The following is an 18,787-nucleotide window of genomic DNA, read 5'->3' as shown; positions in this document are numbered from 1 at the left end:
GGGTATTAAGCATCAGTTCTAAGTCAATTGAGTGGTAAAGGCTAGGCAATTAGAGATAAGTGACTTGTCCAGGGTCACATAGCTAGGAAGCATCTGAGGTTACATTTGAACCCAGAACCTCCCATCTCCAGACTTGGCAGTCTACCAATGAGCCACTTAGCTCCCCCTCCCTTCCTCTTTCAAACTGCATTGCCTCCTGCTGCCAGTATTCCAAAGGAAATTTTCAGTCCATTAATTCCTTCTAAAGATAATGTACACAAATGTATCAGGAAACCTTCAGTTTACTTTGTAACAAAGGGATGTCATCTGTCTTTCTGTTTCTGCCGGTCTCTGTCTCAGTCTCTGTCCATCTCCACCTCTCTCCATCTCTCTGTCTGTTTGTCTGTCTTTCTGTCTGTCTATCTCTGTCTCTCCCCCCCCCCCCCTCTCCTCCACCCCCCAGCTCCTTCCTTTCCTTTTGGAGAGGCAGCCTAAGGCAATTTGCATAACCCAGATGAGCTGCCCCAAAGGAAGACAGATGAAAAGAAATCAGAAAAGAGATGAAAGGGATGGAGGCAGCTTCCCCAAACCTCAAAAGCTTCAATACAAGTGCTGATACAAGCAAGAGGCATACCACCCAGGCACGCTGGGTTAGGAAAAGGGCAGGCTCACCATAAGTCACCGTGGAGCGATCTAATGAAGACACGCTCCCAGAACCACCTAAAGAGCCCCTTTTCGGAGAGAGCTGTGAGCTCCAGTGTGTAACAAAAAAGGATTTGAGAGGGCAAATACACTCTGGCGCCAGATCATGTAAAAAAATGGCAGCGCTTTCAGCCAGCACTCCAAGGCAGTAGAAGGATATGAAGGAAGGAACTTGGCCTTCCTCCTGGATGGCACTCCACCCAGGAAAAGGGAATAATGGTTTATTAAGCCCTTACTATGCGCCAGGTACTCTACTAAAGTGCTTTTACACATAGTGTCTCATTTGATCCACATCACTCCCCCGTGACATAGGTGTGATTATTATCTACATTGTACAGTTGAGAAACTGAGGCAGGCAGCATTCCGTGACTTGCCCTGGCTCATGTAGCTAATAAGGATCTTTCTGACTCGAGGTCCAGATCTCTATTGATTGCCCCACCTAGCTGACGTTCCGGGGCAAAGCTAATCGTCTGAGGACTCCACAGTCCCTAGGAGTTCCCTGTATGGGTTCAGATGGTAATCCTCTCTGTCCTTTACCGGGGAACAAAGACCATTCCAAGTTCGGAAGCCTTGTAAGTGTGGGTGATTGCAAGAAGAGGGTGGCCGCCCTTGGAGGATGGAAGCAAGATGCTGAAGTTCTGCCTAGAGAAGGGCAGCGGGGCAGATGGGAGAGAGGTGCCCCCTCTCTAGCTATCGGAGTCAACCTTCGTGGATGAGCTAACTCTTTTTCCAGGCTAGAAGGGGCAGCAGAAATCACTTCAGAAACCAAGAGCCAAAGCAGCTTGCCCAAAGTGCGATGGAAAGTGAAGGACAGACCCAAGATTAGAGCCCAGAGCTCCTAAAACAAAGGTTGGAGTTCTTTCCCCTTTGCCATGTTTCTTCAGGAAATCCTCCAGAATTTTCCCCTATACGTTGTTAGGTGGAACAGGTAAAGCATCAGAAAATAAAATTGATAGAATTGGGTATGTGTACGTGCACACGCACGTGCACACACACACCATCCAGAACGTGTTTTAGGGTTATTACATAGGGAGGCTCATTCTTCTACACTTTCTCTAGCTACACACAAAATATCTGTACAAATCATCACACCCTGGACCCTGAAGAGACACCCAGTCATTCAAGATTCCATGGTGTTTAGTAGACCACATTTGCTCATTTAAGAAAAGAGATGATTACATTTTTCTTTAGGTTTGTAAAAAATGTCAACACATACACTTCTTTTTAAACCTTTACCTTCCATCTTAGAATCAAAAGCTGTAAGGGCTAGGCAATGGGGGTTAAGTGACTTTTCCAGGGTCACACAGCTAGGAAGGGCCTGAATACAGATTTGAATCCAGGACTTCCCATCTCTAGACCTGGCTCTCCATTCACTGAGCCATGTAGCTGTCCCCCAACAAATACACTTTTTCAAATATCTAACTGACTCTGTTTTTGCATGATCTCTCTCTGCCTCTCCTCCCCCATTCCTCCTTTGGAAGAAAGGAGTATGTATTTGAACAAAACACGTCAACCCAATGGATTATATCTGGCAAGATATATTCTATACCACACCCATGGTCTATCACCTCTCTCCAAAAGGAGAGAGACATACTTTACCACCAGTGCTCTGAAGTCTAGACTGGTCAATACATTGGCCACAATTCTAACATCTTTGAAAGCTATTTCCTTTTATTTTCATATCATGAATTGTTATTATTTTATTATTAATTCTGTTTAGTATTACAGATTCACAGAGCACATTAACAAAATGAATTAAACAGGATTCAGTAACTTCAAATACAATGACTAGTATAATTGTGTACTGATCATAGATCATAGATCCTTATCCAAACGTGGGCCATTTTCTCTTCTCCCTCTATCCTATTTCACTTGGTGATCTCATCAGCTCCCATGAATTCAATTATCATCTCTATTTTGTGGATACATTGCTTTTCTGGACTTATTCTGCATCTGTGCATTTAAGTCTTCCCAAATTTCTCCAAATTTCTTACTGTATAATTTCTTACGTAGCAAGAACAGAATGAGTTCATTGCAGGATTTTCAACAATTATGATGAAAACAAAAAGGGTTTCCACTCATCAAAATTCCATGGACCAGAATAGCCCATGGCATTTCACTAACTCATTGAAATCAGCTCAGAGAAGATTTTTCTAGCCTCGTCTCCTCTCTCTCTGGCTGATCAGGACTGCTGCTCATAATGTATTTCTCCCTGGTTTCCACTATTTAGATTTTTTCATGCATCCAAAGCCAAGTATATGATTTTGTCTTAAATGCCTATTCCTCCTTTTGACTTGGCTATTTCTAGAAATGGTACTATAATTCATCCTGTCTACCATATTATACATAGGTACTACCTTTGACTCCTCATGTTATCATTCTGGTCAAACTTTTGGAAGCTCCTAAAAGTTTTTTGGAGGATTTCTTCCTTCTTGCATATAAGGAAATTACAAAATTCTTGGTCAATCATTGAAGAAATTCAGCAGTGTAGAACCTGTATATTTGTCCAGTTTTATTTTCTATTACTCTAGTATAGATACTACTACTAACAGTACAGGAGATAGGGTATCCATGCTTCTCCATGTTCTGTACCCAGACATTGCAATTTGTGTAAAATTCATTGCTAGGGGAACCTGATGTTAATTAAGAGTACTGGAGTCCCTATTGTCACATTCATTCATTGGTTCACTAAATCCCCACCCAAGCATCCCAAAGACCCTGTCACTTTTTGGCTCGTCTAGAGTTCCCTGCACCACCAAAAAAGAAAAAGAGGTATATTATATACAATATAAATTGAGTATGGGACAGTTAGTTCATTCTTACTCAAAAAAATGCTAAAAATAGAATCACAGAGCACATTAACAAAATGGTTTAAACAAGATTCAGTAACTTAATTTACAATGACTGGTACAATTATGTAGGATACTGTTCATAGATCCTCATCAAAACGTGGGCCCTCTTCTCTTCTCTTTCTATACTATTTCACTTAGTGATCTCATCATTTCCCATGGATTCAATTATCATCTCTAGACTGATGATGCTCAAATCTACTTAGCCAGCCTTAACCTCTCTGCTGACCCCCAGTCTCACATCTCTGACAGTCTATTGGACATCTTGAATTAAATAGTAGAATAAGATGTCCTGTAAATATCTGAAATTCAGCCTGTCCAAAACTGAACCCATTATCTATCCCCCTAAACTCTTCCTTATTCCTACTTTTGATTTTTTATTTTAAGAGTAGCGCCCTCCTACTAGTCACCCATGCTCACAACCTTGCCTCTTCTCTCTTTCCTTCACCATACCCAATTTGTTGCTAAGACCCGATTGATTTTACCTTCACAACATCTCTGTAATCTGTCCCTTTGTCTAATACTTGCCACCACCCTGGTACAGAGTCTCATCACTTCATTCCTAGACTACTGAAATAGCCTGCTAATTGTTCTGCCTGCCATAAGTCTCTTCACTCAGCTATCAAAGTAATCTGACCAATAAACTCCGGTATCTCACTATCACTTCTAAAGTCAAATATAAAATCCTGTTTGGCATTCAAAGCCTTTTATGATCTCCATCTTTCCCATCTTACATCCTATGCTCCCTATATGTTGTTTGCTTGTTTTTCAGCCATGACTCTTTGTGACCCTATTTGGGGTTTTCTTTGGCAAAAATACTGAAGTGGTCTGCATTTCCTTCTCCAGCTCATTTTACAAATGAGAAAACTGAGACCAACAGGGTTGAGGAACTTGCCTAGAAGATCACATAGCAAGGAAGCATCTGAAGTCAGATTTGAACCCAGGAAGATTGATTTTCCTGACTTTGGGTCCAGCACTCTACCCACTGAGCCACCTAGTTCCACACAATCCTCCATGCATACTCTGCATTATGGTGATGGCCTCCTTGTTGTTCCTCAAAGACACTCCATCTCCTGATTCCATGTATTTTCTCCAGCTGCCCCATGCCTTTCAAAACTGAAAAGTCTACCTGAAAACTTCCATCTCATCACATCCATCAATGTCCAACAGCCAGCTCTCTGAAAAGATAAACATGCGATATCTTTTTAAATTGTTATATGCAATATGCTTTTAAGTTTAATCTGAGTTATTTGCATTTTTCTGTCCCTTTCTTGAGTCTAGACAATTAACATAATATCGGGTCCTGATTTGTAGCACTTGCCAGTTTCCAAATTCCAAATGCTCACATTGAAAATCGGACAACTGGCACATCCTTTATGAGGGCTACTTGGCCCCTAAGATTCAGGAAGCACAAACACAAAAGGACAGAGGCAGACATGTTCTCATAGTTGCCCGGTAGGCTGATGGGAGACAGAGCGACCAACCCCCAATTTGACTCTCACTCTCAGGACCAGCTTGCAATAAACATAGCTAGAACGAAAAGGTTGAAATGCCCAGGAGCTAGCTTTTGTTTATCCCCTGAATCATCTGCTCTTTTGGGTCAGCAGCCAATTAGGGGACTATTCGTCATCCCATAGGGCAAGCTCTTCTGAGTCATGCATGGCCAGAAGCAGAAACTCTCAACCCCCATCCTCAACCATGTTTCCACAAAGTCAGCTAGGTAGGGAATCTATCTGCCTGTGCTCCAAGGAGTGACTCTCCTATATAGAGGACAGTTTACCCATGGCACACTCCTCTGTTCCATGGACTCTTAAGTACCAGCCAACTTGTGCTCTTTTCCTATCTCCATACCTTTCCTCATTTGGTTCCTTCTGTTCCCTATGCTTGGAATAACTGTCCACCTCCAGCCTGTCACATTCTTATGCATTCTTTTTTTTTTTTAATGCTTATTATAGAATCAAAACAATGTATGGGTTCCAAAGCAGAAGAGTGGTAAGGACTAGGCAATGGGTCAATGACTTGCCCAGGATCACACAGCCAAGAAGTGTCTGAGGCTAGATTTGAAACTTGAATCTCCCATCTCCAGGATTAGCTCTCAATCCACTAAGCCACCTAGCTGCCCCTGTTCCCATATATTCTTGAAGTCTGGTCATTTATTTCAGTTGTGTCTGATTCTTTGTTGACCCCATTTGGGGTTTTCTTTGCAAGGATACTGGAGTGGTTTGTCATTTCCTTCTCCAGCTTGTTTTATAGATGAGGAAATGGAGGTAAACAGGGTTAAGTGACTTGCTCAGGGACACAGAGCTTTAAAGCCAAGTTCAAATTTTACCTCCTTCATGAAGCTTTTCCTGATCACAGAATCTCAAAGTTGGGAGAAGCCTCAGGGACAAGCTAACTCATATGTGAAGAAGGATACTTATAACAACTTCACCAGATGGTCACTCAGTCTCTGCCTGCAGACCTCCCAGGCAGAGAAACCCATTATCTCCCAAGGTATCCCATTCCACTTTCAGAGAGCTTTAATTGCTCCCCAAGGGAAGTTTTTCCTTAATGGCAAGTGTAAATTTACCTATTTGTCATTTCCATCTATGACGTATAATTCTGTTCTCAGGGACCAAGCTGAACCAGTCTAATCCCTATTCCTTGTGATAGCCTTGCAAATACTTAAAAAAGGCTATTCCATTCCCCCTAAGTTTTCTCTTCTCCCAAAGAATCTCTTGTTGTTTCAGTCCTATATCAGTGATGGTAAACCTTTCAAAGACCTTTTACCCAAAATGCCCCAGCCCCACCCTCTTACCCCAGACAGGGGAAGGAGGATGTGCTCCCATTGGGCTGCCGGGCAGAGGAGCGGGTCATGTAAGAAATGTCCTCAGTACCACCTCACAATTAGCACACTGGCTAATATGACAGCAAAGGAAAGTAATGAATGCTGGAGGCGATGTGGCAAAGTGGGGACATTAATTCATTGCTGCTGGAGCTGTGAATTGATCCAACCATTCTGCAGGGCAATTTGGAACTATGCCCATAGGGCACTAAAAGACTGTCTGCCCTTTGATCCAGCCATAGCACTGCTGGGTTTGTACCCCAAAGAGATCATAAGGAAAAAGACTTATACAAGAATATTCATAGCTGCACTCTTTGTGGTGGCCAAAAATTGGAAGATGAGGGGCTGCCCTTCAATTGGGGAATGGCTGAACAAATTGTGGTATATGTTGGTGATGGAATACTATTGTGCTCAAAGGAATAATAAAGTGGAGGAATTCCATGGAGACTGGAACAACCTCCAGGAAGTGATGCAGAGCGAAAGGAGCAGAACCAGGAGAACATTGTACACAGAGACTGATACACTGTGGTAAAATCAAATGTAATGGATTTATCTAGTAGTAGCAATGCAATGATCCAGGACAACCCGGGGGAATCTATGAGAAAGAACACTATCCACATCCTGAGAAAGAACTGGGGGAGCAGAAACATAGAATAAAAAAAAACTTCCTCTATTGCAAATATCAATAATATGGATATAGGTCTTGATGAACAACACACGTAAAACCCATTGGAATTGCTCATTGGCTACAGGAGGGGGGAAGAAGGAGGGGAGGGAAAGAATACAAATCATGTAACTATGGAAAAATATTCTAAATTAATTAATAAATTAAAAAAAAATGTCCTCAGCATTTCTTTCATCATACTGGTCACCCTCCTCTAGACAAACTTATTTGTCACAGTCTTTCCTAAAATGGAGTGCTTATAACTAAGCATAAAACTCCATATCAGCCAGTCAGACAGTAAACAGTTAGTGAGCACATACTATGTGCCCTTAGGCTAGGATTACAAATATGAAAAAGAAAGATAATCCCTGTCCTCACAGAGCTTAAAATCTATAGGGGAAAAGATAGTACACAAAAGGGAAGCTGAAAGTAAGGAGCAGGGAGGAAGAAACCTGACATTGGCCGATCCTAAGGAATGTAACTGGGAAAAAAAATAAAGGGGTGGCTAGCCTGAGGGCTGTTTTCCAATGAATGCCATAGGAGGTGTTCTTAGCTCCAGCCCTCCAATCAGAGGAGCAGAAGGTCCTGATGAGCTGTGAATGCCAAGGCTGATATAATCATGCAGGATGATGAGATTCCCTTGGGCATGATGGAATCTATCCAAAGGGATGTAATCAGGTGGGAAATGAAGAGATGATTGGTGTGGGATCTCTTTTTAATGGAGGCTATCTATACATGATGAGACTAAAGCAATGATTCCATCATTATAGAGAACAGCCTGCTTTGGAAACTCCTACCCAGTGAGAATAGCAACTCATCTACAATTCAAGAATCCTTGGAAAGATGCCCTGGGGTGCTAAGAAATTAAGAGATTTGTCCAAGTGTCAGAGGAAGGATTTGAACCCAGGTGTTCTTGACTTAAAAGTCATCTCTTTATCCAGTAAACTATGATGCCTCTCCATATTGAATGTATAATTTAATAAAATTCAAGAAGGGTTTTTTTTTTTTCCCAAATAACTTTATGAGGCAGGTAGGTGGAGTTGTGGATAGACTTGAACTTGGGAGTTAGGAAGACCTGAGTTTGAATCCTGCTTAAAACTCTTACCAGTGATGTGACTCTAAGTAAGTCATTTCTCCTCTCTCAGTTTCAGTTTCTTCATCTGTAAAATGGGGATAATAATTACCTACTTCAACAGGTGTGTTGTGAGGATCAAATGGAATAATGTACTAGAGTACTTTATAAACTTTGAAGTGCTATAAAAATGTTCATGTTATTATTGTTGTTGATTCCATTCCCCTGCCAACCCATCCCCTAAAAGGATTCTCTCTTATAAGAAAGAAAAACAATTATGTAAAACCAATCAACATTGTAACTGAGACTAAAAATATATGTAGCACTGGATGCCTGTAGTTCCTCCCCCTTCCCACCACAGCTGATGTTTTTGACATGAGCTGTCATCTGGCCCTGCCTCCTCCATCCTAGATTTGTGAAGTTAATCTTTTTTAACACGAGTATAGGACTTTATATTTGTCCCTATTAAATTTCACCTTAGTAGATCCTTCCATCATTCTTGTCTGTCAAGATCTTTTCTTATCCTGACTTTCATCCAAAAGGTTCTCTATCCCTCCTTGCTTTGTCTGTAAATTTAATCAGCATGCCATTTATACCTTCATTCAGGTCACTGACTGAACATCTTCAGTAGCACAGTGCCAAAACTGATATTTGGGGCTATTAGAGACCTAATTAATATAGATAACAAGAAATAATCGCTCATTGGGTTTGGTCACTCAATCTGTTCCAAATTTTCCCCATCTACCTAATTTACCTGTCATCTAGTCGAGGTGTCAAACAAGCAATCAAATTAAAATGTAATTGGTGAAGAGTTAACAAAATCAATAAAATAGAAGAGAACAGAAATCATGTTAATATGTGGTTTTCTAAGTAAGTCTGTGGTCTGCTCAGGTTAGCTTGGCCCCCATTTCTACATGATTCTGACATCAATACATCTCTCCATCAAGGATTGCCTGAGAGAGTATGTCAAAGCCTTTCTAGCATTCCTTTGATCAACCAATCTAGTTACCTTGTAAAAGAACAGAAGGGAATAAAAATGGATGGCAAGGCATCTAGGGTCCTGCACACAAATGATATTCACTCTGTCAACATTTCTTAGCTTGAAGAATTAAATTGTTTTGTCTTTCTCAACCTAAACTTCATCAAGTCCTCTTTCTGTCTTCATATCCATGCACTCAAAGAACCAAATTTCTACTAGTGTAACCCTTTTATTTTACATCGGAAGAAACTGAGGCATAGATAAGTGACTTATCAAAGGTCAAACAACTAAAAATTAGACATGGGATTTGTACCCAGGTCCTCTGACTCCAAAGTCAGTATGCTTTCTTCTATACCATTCTGTATCTCCAATAGCCTCTCTTCTTTTCAAAGTGGATTTCCAGAATTTCTTCTTCCCCTTCCCTTATCTCGTACACTTGGAACAGACTTCTACTTCTTACTCCAAGACTAGGTTTTAACTGTATTTTCAACAACTCGGGCTATTTGTTCTCATGGGCTGACTATTAAAGCAGTCAAAAGCCAGAAGTCAAGGAGGTTCTCTCTCCAAGAAGCCTCTTCTTTTTCCTCCTTTCTTCAATTCATTGAATAAACATGTTATGAGCACCCATCACATGTAATATCCCATGCTAACTAGTATGGACAGAGCTCCAGAATCTTAAAAATAATGATTGACAATCTCCACTATGCTTTGAGATTTACAAAGTGTTTGATGCTCATTATTTCATTTAATCTTCAAAACAATCCTGTGAGGTAAGTGTAACAGGCAGTGAGTGGGCTGCTAGTAAGGGTTTAACAACCAGCTCTTTTTTTTTTTGTCAAGTAATATTTATTTTTAAAACTAAAGTTTTTTTGCAATTGGTTTTCACATCTATATGTTAAATCTCTTAATCTGCTAGAATTAAATGCATAATATGTTTCTCAATATGAAATTTATTAAATATGAAATCAGTGACAAAACAAAAGATATACAATTCTAGAATACTTTAATTGTAAGAATGCTCACAGTGGTTCATCTGGGTGACTAGGTGGATAGAAATTCAAGTCTAAAGATGGGAGGTTGTGGGTTCAAATCTGACCTCAGATATTTATTAGCTAGGTGACCTCAGACAAGTCACTTAACCTCCATTGTCTAGCCCATACCATTCTTCTGCCTTGGAACCAATAAGGGTTATTAAAAAAAAAAATACTGAGTCTAGTACAAATCTCTAGAGTACTCCACTAGAGATTGCCTTCCAAATTGACAGAGAAGTAACTTGGTTTTAGTCTAGCCATTCAACTAGCTCTGAATCCTCCTAAAAGTACTTTTATCTAATCCATGGCTCTCTTTCTTGTCCACAAAGCCGACGAGGCTAGCCAAACCCTTACTAACATTACTTTAATTAAATTTATGGGATTCATTTGATCCAATAATCTAGTCAACCTGGTTAGTGTGGCATGACCTGGCCTTGACAAAGTCATGTAGGCTTTCGTAATCAGTGCTTCCTTTTCAAGATCTCTCTAATCACCCTTTCAGTAACACTAACAAAATAAAAGAAAGTTTTTCTATCACACCCCAAAAAGGGTAATAAATAGATAATATTTTTGTCCTTATTTCAAATATTTCTTCATGTTTTATTTCTAATTCTCCATGTTTATGAAAATTATAATTTTATATTATTTTAAAATGATATTTTTGAAATGAATAGAACCAAGATAATTATATACAGCTACAGATTTAAAATGTAAAGAATAACTTGTGAATGCTCACCTCCAAAGAATAAAACTGAAAAGTAGAAACACGAAAGACATTAATCAATATGTTTTCCCCAATGATGCCTTCTATGGTGCAGGGGAGGGAGACAGGAGCTAAATAAAAAATAAAATATAATAAAATCATATTTTACTACACAAAACTTTCCTTTTTCTCTACTTAACTCACCCCAAATGTGGCTATTGATGGCTCTCATATTTCACTCATGGATTATATCCCTCCTCAGACTCCAAAAGGAGGAGTGGATTGTTCAACTAACCCTGCGATTGTGCTTGCCCTGGTATCACTTTTCGATTCTAGCTATTTCCTAACGGAAGTAGTATTCATGTTCATCACTAACAGCACCTATGTTTTTCAGGAAGAAATCTAAATGTGAATTCAAGAAATGGATCTGGAATAACATGCTATATTCTATAACTTCATAGGCTTTGAGAAGATTATTAAAATTTCTGGATAATTTTCTAGCTTGCTATTTTTCAAAAAGTGATTGGTCACTTAAATAAATATTTCCAGGGGGCAGCTGGGTAGCTCAGTGGATTAAGAGCCAGGACTAGAGATGAGAGGTCCTAGGTTCAAATTTAGCCTCCAACACCTCCTAGCTATGTGACCCTGGGCAAGTCACTTAATTCCCATTGCCTAGCCCTTACCACTCTTCTGTCTTAGAACCAATACATAGTACTGATTCTAAGGTGGAAGGTAAGGGTTTAAAATATATATATATATATATATATATATATATATATATATATATATATACATATATATATATATACGTATGTATGTATATTTCCATCCAAACACTTTAAAATTCAGCTATTTTCCAAGAACTTTTATCTTTCGTTACTTTGCTTATTTGAGGACCCACAAATATCTTCTCTGATTCTGATTTCATTTGATTTTGATTTTGCCTTATCAATTCTTAGAATTTTCTTTTTCAAATCAATAAAGTATTTTTGCACAATTTTAATCCCTCAAGCTTAATATACAAAGGTGGAAAGAAAATTTTCTCAGAAATAAACAGATACTGAAACACACCACATTTTTCTTCCCCAAAGGCAATTCTTTCCTTCGAAGCCAGTGGGTGGCTGGGCTTTTTGTTTTTGTTTTTTGGGTGGGTTTTGGGGGGAGGGGCTTGTAATGTAATGTGCTCCCACTGTCCAACAAAGGAACAACATTTTGGTAAATATGACTTGGTATTACGGTAAAAGAGCAATAACCTTCAATTCTTTATACAAGTGCCAAGAATCTTATACTTGCTCTTTCTCAAGAGAAGTTTCGTGTTCTGAGTATTTGAGATTACAAGAGATTCTTCCAAGAGATTCCCGGCTTTTGGTCTAGAAGTGTAAAAAGCTAACTTGATTTTGGGATAAGTTTGTGTCTACTAGTGGAAAGGCTGCTTCAAATGGGGATCAGCACCTAGTTTGGCCCCTACCTTTTCATTGTAATGTCCTATTACGATCTGAATCATCAGGTTCGTCCTCTTCATCAAAATTCAAATTTTTCCTAGTCTAGGCACAGGTAACAGTTCTTTACTATGTTTAAAAACAACAACTACCTTAGAGCTAATTATAAATTAGCAAGTTCTCTCTAATATATTTGTTAAGCAAAAATAGCAATCTCTTGAGTGATCCTTTTTCTTTTCTCCACCTATCCAATCTAAACACGCGTGATACAGCCCAAGTGAGGGAGCCCGTCTTAGCCAATCACCTACTTTACAAGCAAAATAGAGTTCATGTTCTTTCTTAACAAGACGAGTAAGAAGTTTAAAAGATAACTAAACTGCTTGCATTGCAAAAACTATTTAGATGACTGACAGACTCATACTGTATATTAAGAATTAAACAATGCACACCAGCATATGCAAAGCATAAAACAATTTGGAATATAAATTTAGAAACAGTAATGATGTCAACCAAGTATCACTCAGACACAATAGTCTACTACATATTGAGTTTCACTGAATAATTGAGCATTTATGAACCTATCCCAGACTTCCCTGACCCAAAGTACATAAGCTGGGGCTTCACATTGCATGTAAGAATGAGCCAACTACCTCCCCACTGTCCCTAACCAAGCCACACTTTATTACCATTTCCCAATGCATAATTATTATATACAAATTCGTAATACTCCATTATAGTGGGTGATACCATTTAAATTTTTTAAATACAATATCAAAACTACATTTAAAACCTTATGATATTTCCATGTGAGAAAATGTGCATAGAGAAAATATGTTCCAGAATTTTCGTGGGGATAGAAATCAAACTCACCAGCCTATAATTTGTAGACTCCATTCTCTTCCATTTTTTTTGAAAACTAGGTCAACATCTGACCTTCTCTAACCCGTTAGCATCTCTCTGTTTCGCCACAATTTTTCATAGATCACTGAGAGGGTTCAGCAATCACACCTGCCAGTTCTTTCAGTCCCCTGGTTATCCATCTAAGTCTGGTGGCTTGAACTTAAGAAAGGGCAGCTAGGTAGTCTTTTACTGTTCCCTTACTGATTTAAGTTATCAATTCCCGTATAGTCACTTCTGTTCTGACCTTTCCAGTCCAAAGACCATTCTCCTTGACAGAGAAACAGAAGCATAATGAAGGGCCGAGTCATTCTGCCTTCTCTCCAACATCCATTATAGCACCTCATCCAGACCGAGCAACACCCTACTCCTTCCTTGATCTTCTTTCCCAAAAACAGATTGCGGGTTTTTTTTTTAAGAGTCTTTTTGTTGTTTTTAGAATTTCTCACGAACCTCAGTTTATTTTGAACTTCAGGACATCCTCCATTACCAGCCCATTTCCATCTTCTATCTTTATCTTTTTAAAATCCAACTTAGTTGGTGCATCCATATCTTTGTTTTTAGATAATTCCGCCTTTTCCTTTTCACTGGAATTGTCGCTCTTTATTTCTTTAGAATTTCATTCTCAAGAACTTCCTGCCTCTAGATTAAAGAATTTTAGGATGTGACACCACTTTCCTCTACTCTCTTTTAGATGCATTCCCCTAAAATCAAGAGGGCACCTAACTGCCTGGTTTTCTCATACTTTACCACAATTGCTAAAACAAAATGATCATTTTCACTCTAGAAAACATTTCTTCCTCAGTGCCAAAAATCAGATCCAGAAAGGAACTTTCTTTTATTGTTTCTGCCACCTTTTGATGGCTAAAATTATCATTAAGGCATGTGAAGAAAGCGACCTTGCATTTATCTTTTGCTAAATCGTCTATCATGTCTCTATATCATGTCTCTGTGCCTCTGTTTCCTGAACTCATCTATTTCCTCTTCCTATTCCAGTGGTTTGAATATACAAGAATTATCTTCTTCGTGCAATCTCTGTCCCAGTCAAACTGGCCTGCTGGCTGTTGCCCACACATAGAGAATGCCACGCATTCTCTTCTCTGACTCTGCTTTTCTATGAGTTCTCCTCCTTTTTTGGAATGCATGCCCTCCTCATTTCTACCTCAAAGAACAACTTGGGTCTCATCTCCTACAAAAGTCCTTTCCTGATTTCTCCATTTTCATCTTGAAATTACTTTTCTATTTATTTTAGTTTTTAATATTAGTATTTAGTATTTTATTTTAGTACTTACTAGCATACATGAGGCAACTTCCTCCTCCCTGAGCAAATGGAAGTTCCTTGAGGGTAGCAATGGCTTGGTTTTAGTCTTTATATCCCCATCACCTAGAGAATTGTACACAATAGGCACATGATATTTGTTGAATTGAGATGAATTTCATCAGTGTAAAAAACTCTTACTGGGAGAACTCTGGTATGGTCAGTAGCATACTTACATGAAAACATCCCTTCTGTTTCTATTTCAAATGATTTTGGATCAGATGCTCTTCACTGTATTTTTCCCTCTGGTTCTGGGATTTACTTACATGAGTATATATTCTAATATATAATTAGCTCATCTGATCCACTCAAACCCTTTCTTGTCTACCTTGTCCTTTTGAGTAAGGAAATACCAATCCAGAATCATAGAGGAATATATCTCAACTATATCTGTACTTAAATAAAGTATGTATCTTCTTTTCTTCCTTTTTTCTCTCTGTCTTTCTGTCTGTCTCTTTCTCTGTTTCCCTCTCTGTCTCTGTCTTTCTGTCTCTGTCTCTTTCTATTTCTCTCTCCCTCTCTCTCTCTCTCTCTCTCTCTCTCTCTCTCTCTCTCTCTCTCTCTCTCTCTCTCTCTCTCTCTCTCTCTTTCTTTTTTTAAATCTAACCTTCTACCTTCATATCAATTCTAAGACAGAAAAGAGGCAAGGGTTAGGCAATTAGGGTTAAGTGGCTTGCCCAGAGTCACAGAGCTAGGAAGTGTCTGAATCCAGAAGGTATATATCTTTCCAAAGTCACGGATCTTATTCTATCAGAACTCAACGATATTCACGAGGTCAATATGCTTTCTTGTGTTAGACTCTCTGGTTTCCCTTCCTTTTTACCCATGTTAGTGGTGGTAGTGATGTCCAGTCATGTTTTTCAGTCATTTCCTACTCTTCATGACCCCATTTTGGGGTTTTCATGGCAAAGCTATCAGAATGGTTTGCCATTTCTTTCTCCAGCTCATTTTCCAGATGAGGAAACTGAGGCAAATGGGGTGAAGGGACTTTCCTTGGATCACACAGGTAGGAAGTGTCTGGAGCTAGATTTGAAGTCAGGAATCTTCTGAACTCCAGGCCTAGCACTCTATCCACTGTGCCACTTGGCTGCCCCATACTTTTACCCTTACTTTGTATATTTGTGTATAAGCATCTGAAACTTTGTTTTTTATTACTGGATCTTATATTTTGTCTCCCTTGAATTTCTAGGCATCTCTGCTGCTCTTCTTCTCCCAAAATAATAAAGTCTCTCTAAAATATTCCAACTTTGTAATAAAATACAGGCAGTTTTCTTCCTTCCATTAGAATGATTGAATAAAAAATGATTTAATTAAGTGCTTACTATGTGCAAGCAATATATTACTGAGAAAAACAACAAAAATAATAATATTGATAAAACACTTTAAGGTTTAAAAGCACTTCACAAATATCTCACTTTATCCTCAAAACAACGATGGGAGGTAGATTCTATTATTATCTTCATTTTATAGATGCAGAAAATAAAGCAGACAGAGGTCAAATGACTTGCCCAGGGTCACACAGTTAGTAAGTGTCTGAGGTCAGATTTTGAATGAAGATCTTCTTGACCTCAGGTCCAAATAACCCTTGCTGGATTATATTCTATTAAGGAAAACAACAGACTTAGGCAAATGGTGACCAAGGAGAGATACTTTGATCCAGAAATTACAGTGATGGCTAAGAGGAGTTTGCATTGTGTATTCCATTGAGGGTCATCAGGAACTAGAGGCAGGGAAAGTCTACAAGTCAGCAAGTTTGTTGAAAAGAGGATGTGGAAGAAGCTAATGGAGAGGAGAGAATGAACAGGCAGTCACAGCTATGACTTGCTCAGGAACCTCAAAAAGAGGAGGTGGAAGAATAATTTAGAGGGGGAAAAGGTACTGAATGTATAATATTAAGACAGTATAATCTATATATGAGTATATTTGATATAATCTATATATGAGTCATTTATTACTACACACAAAAGGCTTACAAGGAACTTTAACTAGTTTATATATGACAAAAATGAACTTAAAAACAGGATTTGGTAACTTGAGTAACTAATAACTAGTTACACTTAGGTAGATGGTGGATAGAGTGCTGTGCCTGGAGTCAGGAAGATTCATCTTCCTGAATTCAAATATGGCCTCAGACACTTACTAGCTGTGTGACCCTGGGCAAGTCACTTAACCTTGTTGACCTCAGTTTCTTCATCCTTAAAATAAGCTGGAGAAGAAAATAGCAAGCCATTCCAGTATCTTTGCCAAGAAATCCCCAAATGGGGACATGAAGAGTTGGACATGCCTGAAAAACAAATTAATAACAGTTATAATTAGCAAAGAAACTAATATTTAAACATCATTAAAATATAGAGCGGTTCAGCAAAACCACTAATTAGACATTTTATATATTACTTTGGCTTAGCACTGTCCAATCAAATGGCCCAACTGGGACTAGTCTTCTTTCTGGTGGCCATTCTCTTAAGTATGGAGGCGTCTTCTGTCACCACTCACAGTGGTGACAACTCAAAATACGATGAACCTCTTGACATTCTGAACTCACAGGATTACTTATTTCAGAAAAGAAACTCATCTAGCTGAATCCATGCTCCAGGTAGAATTTCTTTTTTCTATTAACAGATACAAATGCTGTAATAGGGTGGAAAAAGACCAAGAGAACACTCTGGGTTGGACAGATCATTTTCGAAAGTCAAGTTCTTTCAGCAGTGGGCTGTTAAATGGCCAGAAGCATCCAAAAGTCCCAAGTAATGAAATTGCCACCATGTCCCTGGAGCTCCCTGAAAATTCTCGAGGGAATTCTAGGCATGTGCTGCCCAGGATGGTTCCTGAAGGATCATTCAGCCTCACTAAATTTATGTGGTCCCTAAGGTCCCTTCCAGATCTAAATTACGATCCCATTTATTAGAAGAGGGGTACCCCACACTATTCTACTCCAAATACTGGAGCTAAAAAAGGGACCCTATGCCTTGATACTTTTATCAAGCAAGGAGGTCTCTCTGAGTTATAGGATTAATGTACCAAAACTGTAAGTAGTTGTGAAAAAGGCTAGATACTTCTATAGAACCAATTGTTGAACAAATCCTAAACCCATTTGAGAGGAGTGAGGGGGAAGCTTTGAATGCCATCAGAAATACATTGGGATTGGTCAAAAGAATTAGACATACCTCTGGACCTGTGTATTTCTTTCAGGGAAAAGATTCAAGCGAGAAAAGGCAGTCGAGTTGCAGGATCCCTGGGAGAAGGAAGACCCCTTACATCTGTACCGAAGGGCATTGAGGAAGGAAGCGAGGGAGGGGATATGAGCTCAGAAGGAGTTTCCCATCTCCCAATGACCAGTAAATGGCCTCAATAACTTCTAAAGGTCAGAAGATTTGAACTTCCCATTAGAGCTGGTAATAGTATCCCAGGAGCAACAGTGGCCCAAGGATAAACTAGATTGATCAAGGAAAGACAATTTCAGGACTCTACAAGGGCATGAACCCCTAGATCTGAGTAAAGAGCTACATGTACCAGGGAACCATGAGTTCTTTTTTTTTTAATCTTTACTTTCCATCTTAGAGTCAATAGTGTTGTCTAGCCCTTACTGCTCTTCTGTTTTGAAACCTATAGACAATGGGAGTTAAGTGACTTGCCCAGGGTCACACAGCTAGGAAGTGTCTGAGGTCACATTTGAACCCAGGCCAGGCTCTCTAGCCACTACTCCACCTAGCTGTTCCCTCCTCCCTCCATGAGTTAACTCTTTGGCCACATGTACTCTCTAAACCCAACCTACTTCCTCTGGACTCTGAATGTACTTATGGAAAAGTTTTATACTAATTGTTCTTGTTATATTATTTCTGTAAATATCTCTTTCTACAAAGCTAATTAACTCTGACTAGCTAATTTATAATCAATGGGGAGCGCATCTGAGAGGAGGCTTCAAATCAATAATACTAGACATCCCATAAACCTTCAAGGTTACCCCTAAAACCCACAGGAGAGAAATAGGTAGTTGCTCTCTGTGAGGACACTTCCTGTTAGTGAGGAGACATTGAGAAAATAAACCCAGACAGCTTACACTATGAGCCTACCACCTCAAATCAAATTCAAAGGCGGGACATGGATATAGGCACAGGAGTGCTGGTGCCAGCTCAACCCAGTTTGCGAGAGCCAATTGATATTTGTTTTTGTTTTTTAAACCCTTACTTTCTGCTTTCGTATCAGTTCTAAGACAGGAGTGTGGCAAGGGCTAGGAAATCGAGGTTAAGTGACTTGCCCAGGGTCACACAGCTAGGAAGTATCTGAGGTCAAATTTGAACCCAGGTCCTCCCAACTCTAGGGACTGGAACTC

General features: G+C 39.3%; 2 long non-coding RNA genes across 4 annotated transcripts in view; both read right to left on the bottom strand.

Annotated features, from left to right (window-relative positions):
- LOC103098394 (uncharacterized) overlaps positions 1 to 18,787 on the bottom strand; it is a 164,641-nt gene that overhangs the window by 109,715 nt on the left and 36,139 nt on the right. The window lies entirely within an intron of this gene.
- LOC130459006 (uncharacterized) overlaps positions 481 to 18,787 on the bottom strand; it is a 26,895-nt gene continuing 8,588 nt past the window's right edge. Inside the window, exons 2-6 of one of the 2 annotated variants that reach the window (XR_008918313.1) lie at positions 17,622 to 17,714; positions 14,432 to 14,523; positions 10,837 to 10,934; positions 8,124 to 8,178; positions 481 to 4,708 (exon numbers count right to left, since the gene is read on the bottom strand). This is a non-coding gene — a long non-coding RNA (uncharacterized LOC130459006). The remainder of the gene's footprint in view (positions 4,709 to 8,123; positions 8,179 to 10,836; positions 10,935 to 14,431; positions 14,524 to 17,621; positions 17,715 to 18,787) is intronic. The other variant, XR_008918314.1, reaches the window with a different exon arrangement.

Source organism: Monodelphis domestica, chromosome 4 (genome assembly GCF_027887165.1).
Source record: "Monodelphis domestica isolate mMonDom1 chromosome 4, mMonDom1.pri, whole genome shotgun sequence".
In the NCBI taxonomy this organism is placed as follows: Eukaryota; Metazoa; Chordata; class Mammalia; order Didelphimorphia; family Didelphidae; genus Monodelphis; species Monodelphis domestica.
The sequence above is the reverse complement of the archived record's forward strand: the minus strand, read 5'-3'. Positions and strand labels throughout refer to the sequence as shown.